The sequence below is a fragment of the Anser brachyrhynchus genome, assembly GCF_964034855.1.
Source record: "Anser brachyrhynchus genome assembly, chromosome: 9".
Classification (NCBI taxonomy): Eukaryota; Metazoa; Chordata; class Aves; order Anseriformes; family Anatidae; genus Anser; species Anser brachyrhynchus.
In genome coordinates this window covers 9,336,627-9,350,028 of record NC_137703.1, presented here as the reverse complement: position 1 = coordinate 9,350,028, position 13,402 = coordinate 9,336,627, and the positions used below count along the sequence as shown (strand labels likewise).

The 13,402-nt window shown below is 43.9% G+C and overlaps 1 protein-coding gene across 1 annotated transcript in view; it reads right to left on the bottom strand.

Moving 5' to 3' along the window:
• SENP5 (SUMO specific peptidase 5) overlaps positions 1-13,402 on the bottom strand; it is a 174,902-nt gene that overhangs the window by 59,495 nt on the left and 102,005 nt on the right. Inside the window, exon 6 of the mRNA XM_080604317.1 lies at positions 8,944-9,038. The gene's annotated coding sequence lies outside the window, so the exon portion shown is untranslated. The remainder of the gene's footprint in view (positions 1-8,943; positions 9,039-13,402) is intronic.

The window sequence follows — 13,402 nt, the reverse complement described above, 5'->3', positions numbered from 1 at the left end:
CATGGCCTGACCCAGGCAATCATTAGTACCGTCTACTTCAGGCACTTGAGGCACATAAATGAGAGCCCAAGTTCATGAGATCCTCTTAAAAATCATGATTTGACTTTCTAATTTTTTTCTTCTTTTACAAGCCTTCTGGTTTTGCTTGTGAGGATCAGTCTTATCACATGTTTCTGCTTCCTCCCTGTCCACGAGGGCTAGTAGCAGATCTTTAAAAACTGGAAGCTGAGATTCTCAGATGAGTAAACACTGTAAACTGCATGCTGTAAACGCTGAGGCTTTAAGGAATGCATGAAAGACATGAGACTTGTGAAAATTAATAAATAAATAAAAGGCAGACTTGGCAATGCTGACAGAAAGGACTGAATACCAACTGCATTACTGCAACATTTTTGTGGCCAAACTTGCAGCCTCAATGTTTTAATGATGGGAGACTTTACTGCATTTAACAGAAGCCTGGATTTGATTCTTTCAGAATAAAAGGGCCTTTGAACACTTTGTAAATGCAGCTTCCTGGCTTCATTGATCACTGACACAAACACCAGAACTAAATCTCCTACTTCTTGAGCTAAAGCACCAATCCTGCTAATTTGGGCAGCAGTGAGCTTGGATAGGAAGCAGCTGCTGGAAAAAGCCATGTAGCATGAGCTGAACCAGTTAGCTGCCATGTGTGTCGTATAGCCAAGCAAGAATATAGCCAAGGTAAATCTTCATATAACCATGTTTTATTTGGAGGCTGCTAACAGTCAGTCTGAATTCACAAAAGAATGCAAATAGCCACATCAGGAAACTCAGCAAAAGATTATTCAAACTGGTGGGGTTTAAGAAGGAAAATGAAAATTTTCTCTGTTATCACTGCCTTCTTTTCCACTTCTGAATAAGAATAAAATTAAGGACCACTCTTGCACATTCCATAGCTTCAAGTTGCAATGGAAAGACTATACCGGCAGAAGTACCCATACATCTCAGCACATACTTGACAATAGAGACATTGGAAGGACTGTTCTTAAATTACAACAAAGCAAAAAAGCTTTTTCAAAAGGTACATTCACAGCAAGTAAACTCTAAACTGAATGCAGCTATGGACAACAGAGCATTGGCTACTCCTTGGGCCATGCTCTGGGAAGTCTGAAGTTTCTCCTAACTGCCTGATGTTAATCCTATAGCATAGTAATACAAGGGGTGTGAAGGAAGCAATACTGCAACAGAAATAACCCAGACTCTGTGAGGAAACACCTTCACAACACAATCTTGTCTTTGTGCTTTCAGCCCCTTCCCGGTTGCTGAAGAGATTCTCGAGCAGTCGGAGCAGCCCTGTCCCTGCTGCTGGCTCCCCCGCGGCCACCTCACATGCTCGTCCTCTGCCCTGTTTGCTCAGCTTGCCCTTCCTGTCAAGGACGAGTGCACAGCAGCTCCTGATAAAAAAAAGATCACTTCAGCATATCTCAGAGGCAAATCTCCTAAAATTCAAACAATGGCTTCTGTCTCACAGTTAACAAAAAGCAGTATTTCCTTTTCCTTCAAATTAGTGGCTTGATAAAGCTGAAGTTCTCTTTCACTATCCATGTATTACACTGACTGGCATTTTTGAAACACCAAGAGGGCTTTGGCTGTGATCCCACATCACTGTTTGATAGGTGCAAACTTTACTTAAGAGGCTGTGAAACTTCCAGCAGCTCATCTCACCTACATCCCGGTTACCCCAAAGCAAAGGCTGGCAACCTAACGTATGCAGTAAACTCTGACTTGGATCTCCAGAGTGACTGGGTTTAAAACAAACAAACAAAAACCAACCAACCACCATCAGCAACAAAAAAACACCACCGCTTTTTCAGAGCAGATTCCTCATAGCTGGCTTTGATCTCAGTGCGTGCTCTGTGCCTGCACAATTAATTCAAGGGAACTTCTGGCCGATGCGTGGGTGAGGGGATCTCTGACATTTCTGTCATTGCAGAGTAAATTTTTCAGTTCCTCTTCTGTGACCATAACCCAATTATGTAAATACAGTTAGAGTACAAAACCACTCTCACTTGTACATTTACTCAAATTTTAAATATCTGTACTTTCATAGTTACAACACTGACAAGGATTCCAGAGGGAAGGATAATCTTCTTGAAGCAGAAAGGAAGCTTAGTGATCGAGGACGACACACATTAACACTGCTCCACAACAAACTCTTAGCCTGAACCTGCCGTACCTGGCCTTTCAGGACAGTGCTTCACCCCACAACGGCCACCAGCACTTGTCAGTCGGAGGCTGTTGCTTCTGTTGTTCAGGCTGTAGGGCAGAAAATAACTTCTGTTCCCAGTCCACCTTACATGCAAGTCAGAATAGCTTGGGCCACCTCCATCAGCTGCCCAGCCTTGTGCTGAAGAATGAAGAGCCACAGCCCATCAGCTCAGCTGCGGCACTGAGTGCCCTCAAACAGGTGGGAGCTGTAAATGGGAGCAGTAAAGTTCCAAACCTTCCTTGCTGCTTGCAAAGTGAACGAGTTTCCACACCTGGTGCTTTTCAGATCTGTCCCTACAGCACACGGACAGGGCTGCTTCCCTGCCCTGCAGGCATGTTTTGAAAACAAGTGGATTGAAGTCAACAGGCCCTAGAGATAACTGTAAAAGGGACTGTGCAAGTGAAAGAAAGGCGCCCTTAACACAGTGTTTAGCTTCCGACTTGAATACTCCGTAATTACATCTTGCTGTTTGCCTGCGCTGCACAGACCAGAGCTCACTGAGACCGCGGATAAACTATATTTAAACTCACTCTTTCAGGTACCACAGGCAGTGTTGTCATGGCACCAAACCAGCGCAGGCTGCAGAGCCCATTTGTGAGACAGAAGCTGTGCAGGTGACTGCACTGCGCTGTAGCTCACCAGGACTGCTGCTCAGCTAGCTAATTCAAAGCTAGTTCCAGGTTCACTTCTACATGTTTAGTTAGGCAGCGAAACCAGCTGGGAAGTTTGTTGCCTCCAGTCACTCTTTTTCACTCCTGTATCTCCGCCCCCTCTCACCAGCCCCAAAGTTGTGCCAATACAACTAACTGGGAAGCTCACTGGAAAATGAATGCTTCAATTGATCCATGGCAGGGGGAAGCAATACCCAACGGTTCTCCTCTGGAATTGCACAGGGACCACGGGAGGCCAGGGCAGGCAGAAGTAGTCAAGGCTAGAAGGGCAGGGCAGGAATCCAAACACCCTTTAACATGCACAAGTGATGCGAGTCCAAATGGTGTTCCAAAGAGAAAGCGTGGTTTCTTGTAGCCAACTGCCAGTATTCTTCGTTAAAACATTTTGGTTGTGTTCTCTCTGAGGGCAAGATCTGGAAGACGGCTGCCTCCTGGAAGCAGTGCCGATGCACAACACCCTACTGGTACATTTTGTCTTTTGCTTGGCAGCTGAACATTTCTTTTGATGCTGTGTTGCCTTTCACTCATATCAGATTGTGAGGGGTTGTTTCATCAGAAACAAGAGTGAAATGGAATAAGGAATAAATTAGAAACAGGACAAAGCTGTTACTGAATTTCTTAGAACTTGAAGGAACAAGAGGCAAAAACCTCCTGCAGCAGGAATTTGATTACCAGCTTCCCCAAATGATACCATTACTGTAATTGCTAAACACTTTCTAAAGCAGTATATAGCTACAGTCATTGCAGCACTGGAATTGTCCATGAAGAAGGATGAAGAACATGCAGTGTAGGACAGAAATGAGGATGTTACGGTCAGTGAAAATCTTCATCATCAGGAGAGGCTGAAGAAGCTGAGACCATCTCCAATGAGGAAGAAAAGTGCTATAGGGACCTTCCTACATATTTTAAGATCAGTGGAGTGGAATTGTGTTTATGCATTTTTCTTAGCCTGAAAGAATTTTAAACAACTGGGAGAGAGTAAGATGAAATGGGGAGTTCAAATGGAAATCCACAAGGATATCCATCTTTCCCAGTGTCCCATCAAGACACTGATGCAATATCATCTGGAGCTGGTCTGTTATATCTAAGGCTTTTGAAACATAATGAACGTAGCTTTTTCAAATTAGTACTGACAAACAAAATAGCTGACTTATCTCTATTCAAAAATTACTCCATGGAAAGAAAATGCAGGCAATTTAGTAGGAGACTTGGCACTTACAGAAAATGTTTGTTATGACAAATTTGTTATTCAGACATCTCTCCATTTTCTGAGTTGAACTCACAAGTAAAAGGGAAATGCTTCAACCCAATCTAGAGGCCACTCCACCTTGGAAACTATCATCTCATAGAGGTGGGCAACATTTGATCTGCATATTTCAGGAGATGCAGCAGAAGACCAGACATCAGTTCATTCTACGTCTTTGATTTATTTAAAGCCAGGCAGACAGCATCCTAACCACATGGAAGGATGTCGAAGTGTTCAGGAATCATGATGATTTTGATTTCTAACCCTATCCTAAAATGCATTTCCATACGCCCTCCCCAGCCTGTTGCCATCTTTAGATTAAATATGGATATCCTCTTCCCATGGCTCACCTGCACAAACAAACCTTTGTCTTAACACCTTCCCTGTAGTTGCTTGGGATTCTTAAAGGGCAGGTTCCTCTGCCTTTTATCATTCCTCAGAAGTTCTCAAACAATTTATTCCCATCAATCTGTCAAGGCAAGCATACTCAGATGAGAAATTTCAAGCTATTCCTCCTTCCTTTTCCTCCTGCCTATCCTTCCTGGACAGTCTGTACATATAAACTAGCATTAACTAGCTGAAGCCTTCAAAATGCAAGTTCAAGTCTCTAATAAAACTTATCCCCTTCATTCTGAAGCTGACTGAGTTGCAGAGCCTCCGGAAAGATAAGGAGACTGATGGAGTTTTTCAAACTATGCATCCCTTTGATCCCTTCCCCAGGATGAAAAAAAATATTTAAAGTTCTCTATCCTGGATTTCGTTACTCACGAAAAGACATGGAAGTGCAATTACTCCTTACTCATCAACAACTACCCACCAACTCTCTCTCCTAGCTAGACTATTCTGGCTACTTTAAAACATGGTTTTGCAATTTCCATTTCCAGATTGCCCTGCCAGGTATGACTGTGACTTTGCAAACAGCTACAGCTGTGTGTGCTAATTGCTTTCCTCTAAATTATTTATGAGACTCTTTTGACTGATGGGAATTCTCAGAACAGCATGCGATAACCATTGGCAGTGGACTTCTGAACTAGTGGGAACTCCATCACCTGCCGAGGTGCAGAAAAGCCAGCTGTTAGCAGACACTGCGTCCCTGACAGCATGTGCACCGAACTGCAGGGTCAAGCTCTACCTGCTTTCATCTCCTTTTCCAATAACTGCTCAATGGGAAATTTATGTGTAAGCATTACATCTGCACCAAACACACACCCTTTACTTTTGGGATTAGATCAGAGAATACTGGAGACTGCCTAATTTAGATAAGGCAGAATATAGAGTGTCAATGACCTGCGGAAGACAATCCTTTTCACTAAAGAGGGCTTTTCAAGCTCTGGTCCCAGATGCGGTAGGGGTCTGTAAAATGCAAATAGGAAAGCTAGAAATCAATAGACTTAAATTCACCACATATGGGTTAGCAGCTTTACCAGATTTTTTTTTTTTACACAATACATCAACTGAAATAGAATAGCAAACACTGCTACAGAAAAGAGTACAAAATGTATATCACGAGCCACCACTTACCACTGCTTTTTCCTGGAGGGCTTATCACTGCTGTCCAGCAAAAATCTACTCAAAAAGCTATGGCTAAAGGTAACCATAAGCCCTGTCAGTTAAATAAAAAAACCCCTCATGTTCCAGAGACCAGCAAATTATATCAGTATTTTTCTCTTCCTCTACACATAAGAATAACTGACAGGGTAGATGGAGTCCGCAGCCAGGTTGGCTAGAAGAAGAACTTAATGACTTGAGTTGCAGGAGCATGACAAGGAGCAGCCAGAAGAATGAGGCAAACCAGCCTGTGTTAGAATTACTGCTCACTATTGCTGTTTTTATTACCTTCCCAGGAGGATATAAAGGTTGCTGGGTGAGCAACCAATGTGGCACCTTCATGAGCTTCACAGCTGTGTTTAAGAACTAAATTTAAGCAGGATCCCCAGCCAAACTGTAAGTGAAATTGTGTGACGGGTCTTTGCCTAAGCAGTATTTTACTCTTCGGTTCCCACAAATGTTTATACCTGTGCTCATTTATTCTACGTATTCTGGAAGATTCACACTGTTTTCTGTACAGAAGTCTACCAACCCCCAGGCACAAGGATAGAGACAGGAAAGAGAGGGCAACAAAGGAGGGGCTGGGTTCTCCTTGGAGATAAGCTGGTATTTCAGAGTCAGGTCAGATATTCCTCAGGCACTCTGCTCAGTGCAGCACGGATAGAACCTGAATTACCACAGGAGATGTGCAGAGGATGGCACATCGTAATCCAGCTGCACGTAAAGTCGGGAGGAGGGAGACAAGGCAGGATGTGTGGTTGTGCTAAGAACACCAGGAGTTTCATTTCTTGACTCCCTTTCTCCCATGCTGTGGAGCTTCAGCTGTGTCCCACCCAGTGGTTGGCACCTGGGATTTAAACAAGTGTCCCAGCTTCTAAGCCTGCTCCCCCCAGGAGATGGGCCACATGGACTCCTCGTGCTTACAATGAAACAGCAGACTGGTGATAAGGAAATGAGTCCTCTGCAGAAGAAGAGGAAGAGGGGAGGAAGCTGATGTTCCCAGCCACTTATCACAGATGAAAAAGGAGACAGGACAGAAGGTATTTGTCTGGATCTGACACAGACTAACGGCATGGCACAGGTAAGGCTAGGAAGTCATTCATGCCTCATTTCTCCCACCTGTAAATTATTCCTCCCCCTTCATCCCCACGGGTGCATCATTATGATTGCTCAATTAATTAGCAGTTTAAAAGAGCTCCAAGACATTCAATGGAAAAGAAGGAATTTCTTGTATTTCTGCTTCTCCAAAGTTGCATGCATAAACACTGATATTTGTAAGTCCTTTGCTGAGGATAGAAAATTACTTCCAGTCTACAGATCAGAAAGTTAAACCAAGGAAATCTTAAAGCACAGATTTTGAGAAACAGTCTCAAGTTCCCAGACACATTTTCTGAGTACGCAGACACATACGAACACAGGCGCACTTCCAGAGGGCCAAGCACACCCAATCCTGAATGAGAATAGCCAGAAGTACGGGCATTCACCCACTGAAGTTCACGTGCTCGGGATTCCAAATCAAGTATTTCAAACCTTACCCCACTCTGGAAAACTGAAATGGGAACTTACCCAAGAAAACGTGAATGGGAAGTAGCACACTGCGGTGTTCTGTCCACCACATCACGGTGTACTTGTGTTTGGCTAGAGCTTCAGAGAAGCTTCTTGCCATTGAGGTGCCAGGACAGGTGATCAGACTTTCAGAAGCATTTATCACTGAATGGTTTGGGTTGGAAGGGACCTTAAAGGTCAACTTGCTCCAACCCCCTGCCATGGGCAGGGACACCTCCCACCAGATCAGCTTGCTCAAAGCCCCGTCCAGCCTGGCCTTAAACATTTCAGGGATGGGGCATCCACAGCTTCTTTGGGGAACCTGTTCCAGTGCCTCACCACCCTCTGAGTGAAGAATTTCTTCCTTATGTCCAATCTAAACCTACCCTCCTTTAGTTTAAAGCCATTCTCCCTTGTTCTCTCACCAAACACCCCCTGATAGAGAGTCCCTCCCCAGCTTTCCAGCATGTTTGTGCCTTTCTCGTGCTGGGGGCCCCAGAGCTGAACGCAGCACTCCAGGTAGGGCCTCGCGGGAGCAGAGAAGGAGAATCACTTCCCTCGATCTGCTAGCTACACTTCTTCTGAGGCAGCCCAGAACACGGTTGGCTTTCTGGGCTGCAAGCGCACGTTGCCAGCTCATGTTGAGCTTTTCATCCATCAGCACCCCCAAGCCCCTCTCTGCAGGGCTGCTACCACATGTCTCTCCAAGCACAGCAAGCTGCAAAGGAATGTACCACGGGAGGGAGAGTTTCCCTGACCAAAACAATTAAAACGCTCACATAAAAATAGAATGCTGAAAGGAAATCTGCCCGTTCTGCACCATTATTATTTTTAATACAAAACCCAAGTTCCTGTCAAAAACAAGAGAATAGACAATTTCCAGCCAGCTTTAATGGCATGATCTTTTGAAATACTCAGCCATCTGTCACAGCAGGAGTGCTTGGTGTTCAGCCCTTCTGAAAAACTTGGCCCTTCTTTGGGAACACGGTGCTTTTCAAACTCTGCTGTTAGGCCCCTCCTAGGAACCATTTCTTCCCTGAAAAGTACTGCTTTTTTGTGTCACTGTCCTCAGTGCAGCGAAACCTGCTGGTAAAACAGGTACAGATTGGCTTGAAGTGCAAAACTGGTAAATTGCTTTGAGTGAGCCCTAAATCCAAGGATGAGTGGGCAGGTTAAGTCCAGAATTAACTAAAATTACATTTAATGTTGCTTATAAAAAGCATTGCAAAAGCCTCTTAGCAAATTTCCAGATGATAATTGCTCACTGAAAACTCCTTTTCCCTTAGAAGCATTTATTTCCTCCTCTCCTCTGATTCTTCCAGCCCTTTCTCTTCCCACTCTCATGACTGTTGATGCCCTTGTCCCAGGTTAAGAGGTAACAAAGCAATGAAACGAACCACTCCTTACTCACGAAAGATTGTTAATAGCGGGACCCCAGTCTGGGATGGAAAATCAGCTTCCAAACAAGCCTCTCTGGGGGTTAATAAAATCTGCTATACAGACAGAAAAATTCTGCAGCAGGTGAATCATCTCATACACAGGGATCAGGCAAACAGCGACAGCATGATGCACAGCACTACATTAAAACAGAAATACGGTCCCACTGTAAACACCTACATCTGGAACCTGCGGTGATTCCTCTTCGCAGAGCAAACATTTTACAGCAATGTTCTGAACAGAGCCCAGCGAAATAGAGCACTAACCTGGACATTTGCCCTTTCTCCTGCTACTGGTGCGTTAGAAGAACATGCTACAGGTCTTCATTTTAACAAATATAGATTAAGCTCCTTGTGGCTCCCTGGGATAGAGACAAAAACTGCGTTACTTTCAGTGGACCAAGACCTCTGACAAATCAATGAGATATATAAGAATGCTTTTCATTTCTTAAGTGGGCCAAGAGGCTTTGAAGCTACACTAATGCCTCCAGATAAAGGGCCACGCTATCCCTCCTGCTGCAACAGAAACCTCAGTGAAATTCAGGCTACATGAAAGTTAACAGCAAAATTCCCACCAGTTTTACTGTGAACAAGACTTCAGGCCATAAGTCTATTCTGTGGAGGATTTTCTACCAAATGTTTGAAAATGATTTTCTCCAACGGAAAAAAAAAAAAAAGTCAATTGTTTCATTGTATTTTCTTTAAAAAGCTGTAACCGAACATTTCATTTTTGATTGGGGTCAACCCTAGTTTAAAATTTCCAGTTCCCACACACATCCTCCTGAAGCAGTGGAACTGCAGTGGCTGACACGTTCTGATGCTAAACTCAACTGACACATAATAGCTTGATAATGCCAAGCAATATGTTTTGAGCTCCCCATACCCACAAAAGAAAGAAATTCAGCATATTGAGGTTCTTCTCCACCCTCCTCCCAAGCTTGGACAGAAATACATATGGAAATACTGGAATTTTTCAAAATTTTTTTAACTGTACTACAATTTGCATCGACAATGGCTACCACCTGGCTTGGCCCTACCAAAGTTAAGTTACTCTGCAATAATAAAACATAATTCAGAACAGAATTTGGCCTGCAGAACTCCACATCCCAAGGAGCCCAACAAAACCTTCCCCTTGGCTCCGCTCATTCCTTTTGAGGAAGGACCCAGCGGAAGGAAGGCAGCCAGTGTGACTGCCAGTTTTGCAGAGTCCATAAAACTCTTGGGAGCCGTGACCCCAGCTCTCTGGCTCTTGGATTTCTAACAGAGGACTCTATTGAAAATGATCCTCTCTAGGGCTCCAAGATGTTCACCCGTAACCTTACTGAGTCACGAAAGAATATTCAGCCCATAATACAACGAGCACAGCAAACTTTCCTTTGCTATATCACAGCAATCTCAGAAGTGCCTGACACGTTGGAAGCTACTGGCCAATACCTTGTTCAGCAAAGTTTAAGCCCCAGGAACTGAACAGAACTTCAGCGCTTGCTTAAGTTTAAGCACAAGTTGAAATGCATTTCTGAATAGGAATGGCCTTAGGAATTATGCAAATGCTTAGACAAATCCAAATACGAATTACTTCAGAAGACAGAGAAGCAAGTAGTGCAATTTAATCATTTTTATCTCCCTACTAAGAATGCACAAGTTCTTACAGCTAATATTACAGCAACTTCGACTGTTGCCAGAAGCCAAATGACCTATTCTTTAACAGTCAAGCTCTCCTCATTTTCAAACTGAAGATTAGTCCATTTATGCTGAACCGTGGCAGAGAATGACAATTCCATAATACACGGATTGAGTGCTATTCCACTCACATGTTACATTACCCTGTCCTTACTTCCACTGCACTTTCCCTTGCAATTGACTATCACGGTAATAAGGTGGTGCTGCTTCTAATTTCAAATTGTGTACTTCCTGGGATGCTGGCAATTCATTAGATACTCCCATAAATTGGCCCACTGGATCTGACCTTGAATCTGAATGCCAAAAAAAAAAAAACATGGTGATATAACTTACTCATATTAACAGCCTGCATTAAAGTCACAACGTGAACTGGAAACTTCCATAAAACAATGAGTAAAGCGAACCTTCAGCAATATCGCTGGAAAGGGCAGCCAGCACCTCCCCACAGACTATCAGCACTGTCCGCAAGTGCTCCGAATAAACATGAAGGCTGATTGTGAAAATGCCCCACACATGACTAGTCCTTACTTCTGCAAATACTCTCACAGGCTTCAGCACTTTCAGGGTCAGATCCCACAGCTGTACCGCTAACAGACAGCGCAGTAAGTGCCAAACAGACAGAATCCAGTTTGCCCTCCTTGCAAAAATATCAGTGAATCTGTAAAACAACCTCTCAGGATGTCATTGTTGAAAATGAATGCTTTAGAGTAGGATATCATGATCCCTCAAAAATTAAAGGAAGTCCTTAATTCACTGTGATCCAAGCAGAAATACATAGGAGAAAGCGGAAAGGAAATAATAAATTCTGCTACCAAAGAGGCCTGGTGGTAATTACAGTAGAATTGCCACAATTGCAAGATATACAAAAGAGCTAGCTGAGAAAACATGCCCATAGACTGCACAACTCCAGGGACTGCTTGCTAACAAAATACAGAGTATTTTACTTCTAGGTCACTGATTTCAGTCTGGCATCAAAAGAGAAATGACTGAAAGTTAACGCCAGCTGACAGTGGTGTGAAAACAGTAGGGTGGATCTCAGCCCACTTCCTAGTAGATTGGAGGACACAACCCAACTATTTGTGATTAGTGAAAGTACTAAAGCTAAAGATTCAGGCTGTGATTCAATGGCACTGTAAATCCAGCTGTAGGGCTCTTAGGACAAGAAGCTGATGTGATACATACAATTCTGCTGATTCCAGCTTCCCTAAAAGCTTTTGACAAGTTAACTCTGTACAAACAGGTGCTCCTGTGGATCAGATACTGTTAGGCCTTTCACAGCCAGAAATAAAATTCAGGTTGCACGTGCCAACCAATTCAGGAGAAATATAGGTGTGTGCCTATAGCTCATCCGCATCCAAACTGCCTGGTAGCAAGGGTCGCCAGATCACGGCCTCCAAGCTTCATCCTTCAGTGACAGCAGGTGCAGGCTATGCTGAAACAGGCACATCGGAACTATGCTGTTTCATTGCTGCTGGTCACTCTGGATCGGAGACAAATGAAGATGCTGTCTACACCTCCGTCTGCCCTGTGAAAGGGTGGAGGGTGCCAGATGGCTAGCAAGTCACTCAGGACACATAAAGCCACACAGGCATTAAATAGCATAAATAGCGAGGCATTAAATGACACCATCCCTGCTGGCACCACATCCCTGCTCATCAGCGCTCCATTCATTTCAACACTTTAAAGAGAGCAGGGAAATAGGAGATTAGAGAGATGTGCTGCTGCCTTTGATAAGCCTGAAAATAGGAGCAATGTTTGTGTTAATCCTGTAGCAGTAATATAGAAAAGGCGCGATTAACTGCGGTTGCAGGAACAGTCTAGTGCAATCTGTTTTCCCACTGAATTCCTCCATGGAAAGATGGGTCACAGGGCACACCTGCAAAATGCATCCAGGCGTTTGTATCTGCACTGTGTCCGCAGCCTGTGCTCCAACAGATGGTTGACCAAAGGATTTCTTGTCCTTTTATTTTTGTGTGTGTGGTTTTTTCTTTCCTGAGCACACAGGAGCAGAGCGAGCCCTCCTGCCAACAGTGTAGTGAATGGAGAGCATTCAGCAACAAAGGGGTGACCTTGATTAGTGTCTAATGAGTAGAAACCAGTTGTTTCTCAGCACATAATGAGGTAGAAAAGTTGTGCTATGGTCTGCCAGAGTTCTGGATGTTGCTCTGAGGAATGCTGTCAAAGATGCTGTCTGCACAGTCTCTGCTTCAGGCAGCAGCTGATCCTTGGTTCTTCCATACACACGGCATCTCCTGCTATGCTGCAAGCTCCCTCTTAGAGAAGCCTCTGTATTGCTCTTTACATAACATGCTGTCCTTTAATTGGCAGCACAAGTGTCAAGGCAGCTCCACCTGATTTGTATCCTGAGACTGATAGCTTTGCTTCAGATTCTTTCTTTTCTTTCTTACTTCCCTTAGAAATGATGGTTATATTCTGTGAGCAGAATCTGGCCCTCCCTGCTGAAAGCAATGGAGAAGGAATGAAGAGCACTGTAGATAAGAAACAAGAAATTCTGGATCCACTGATATCAATGGAAAATATCCTCAACAAGTTTTCCCCTTTTAGAACTCAACACCTTTGGGAAAGGAGTCAAAAGAGGCTGGATTTACTGCTGCAAAGGCTTGTAAGGTAACTGTGGCTTGGAAAGGAAAAATCATCACAAAGGTGTTACTGAGAATGGAGAGAGGTTAACGGGGGCACCAAATGTATCCATCAAGCCTTGGGATGAGGAAACATCAGTAGTGTTAGCATCACATCCTGGCAACTGCAAATGCTGAATAAAAACAGATTGATGATGGAGAAGGAAAAGCAGTACCTCTTCTCCTCTACATAACAAGAAATGGTGCTAGTGAGAGGGCTGCAGTCCCTCCACCATCGTTATCTGTGCCTGCAACACACAGCTGCGTTTCACTGAAACTGCAGAGAAAACCGCCCCCGTTCAGGCCACAGCATGCATTCGCTGAGGCCACAGAGGAACAGAAATCACGAACCGAAGGCAGCAGTGCAGAAATGGAATAAAAGAAGGAATTTGCACATTAATGAAAAA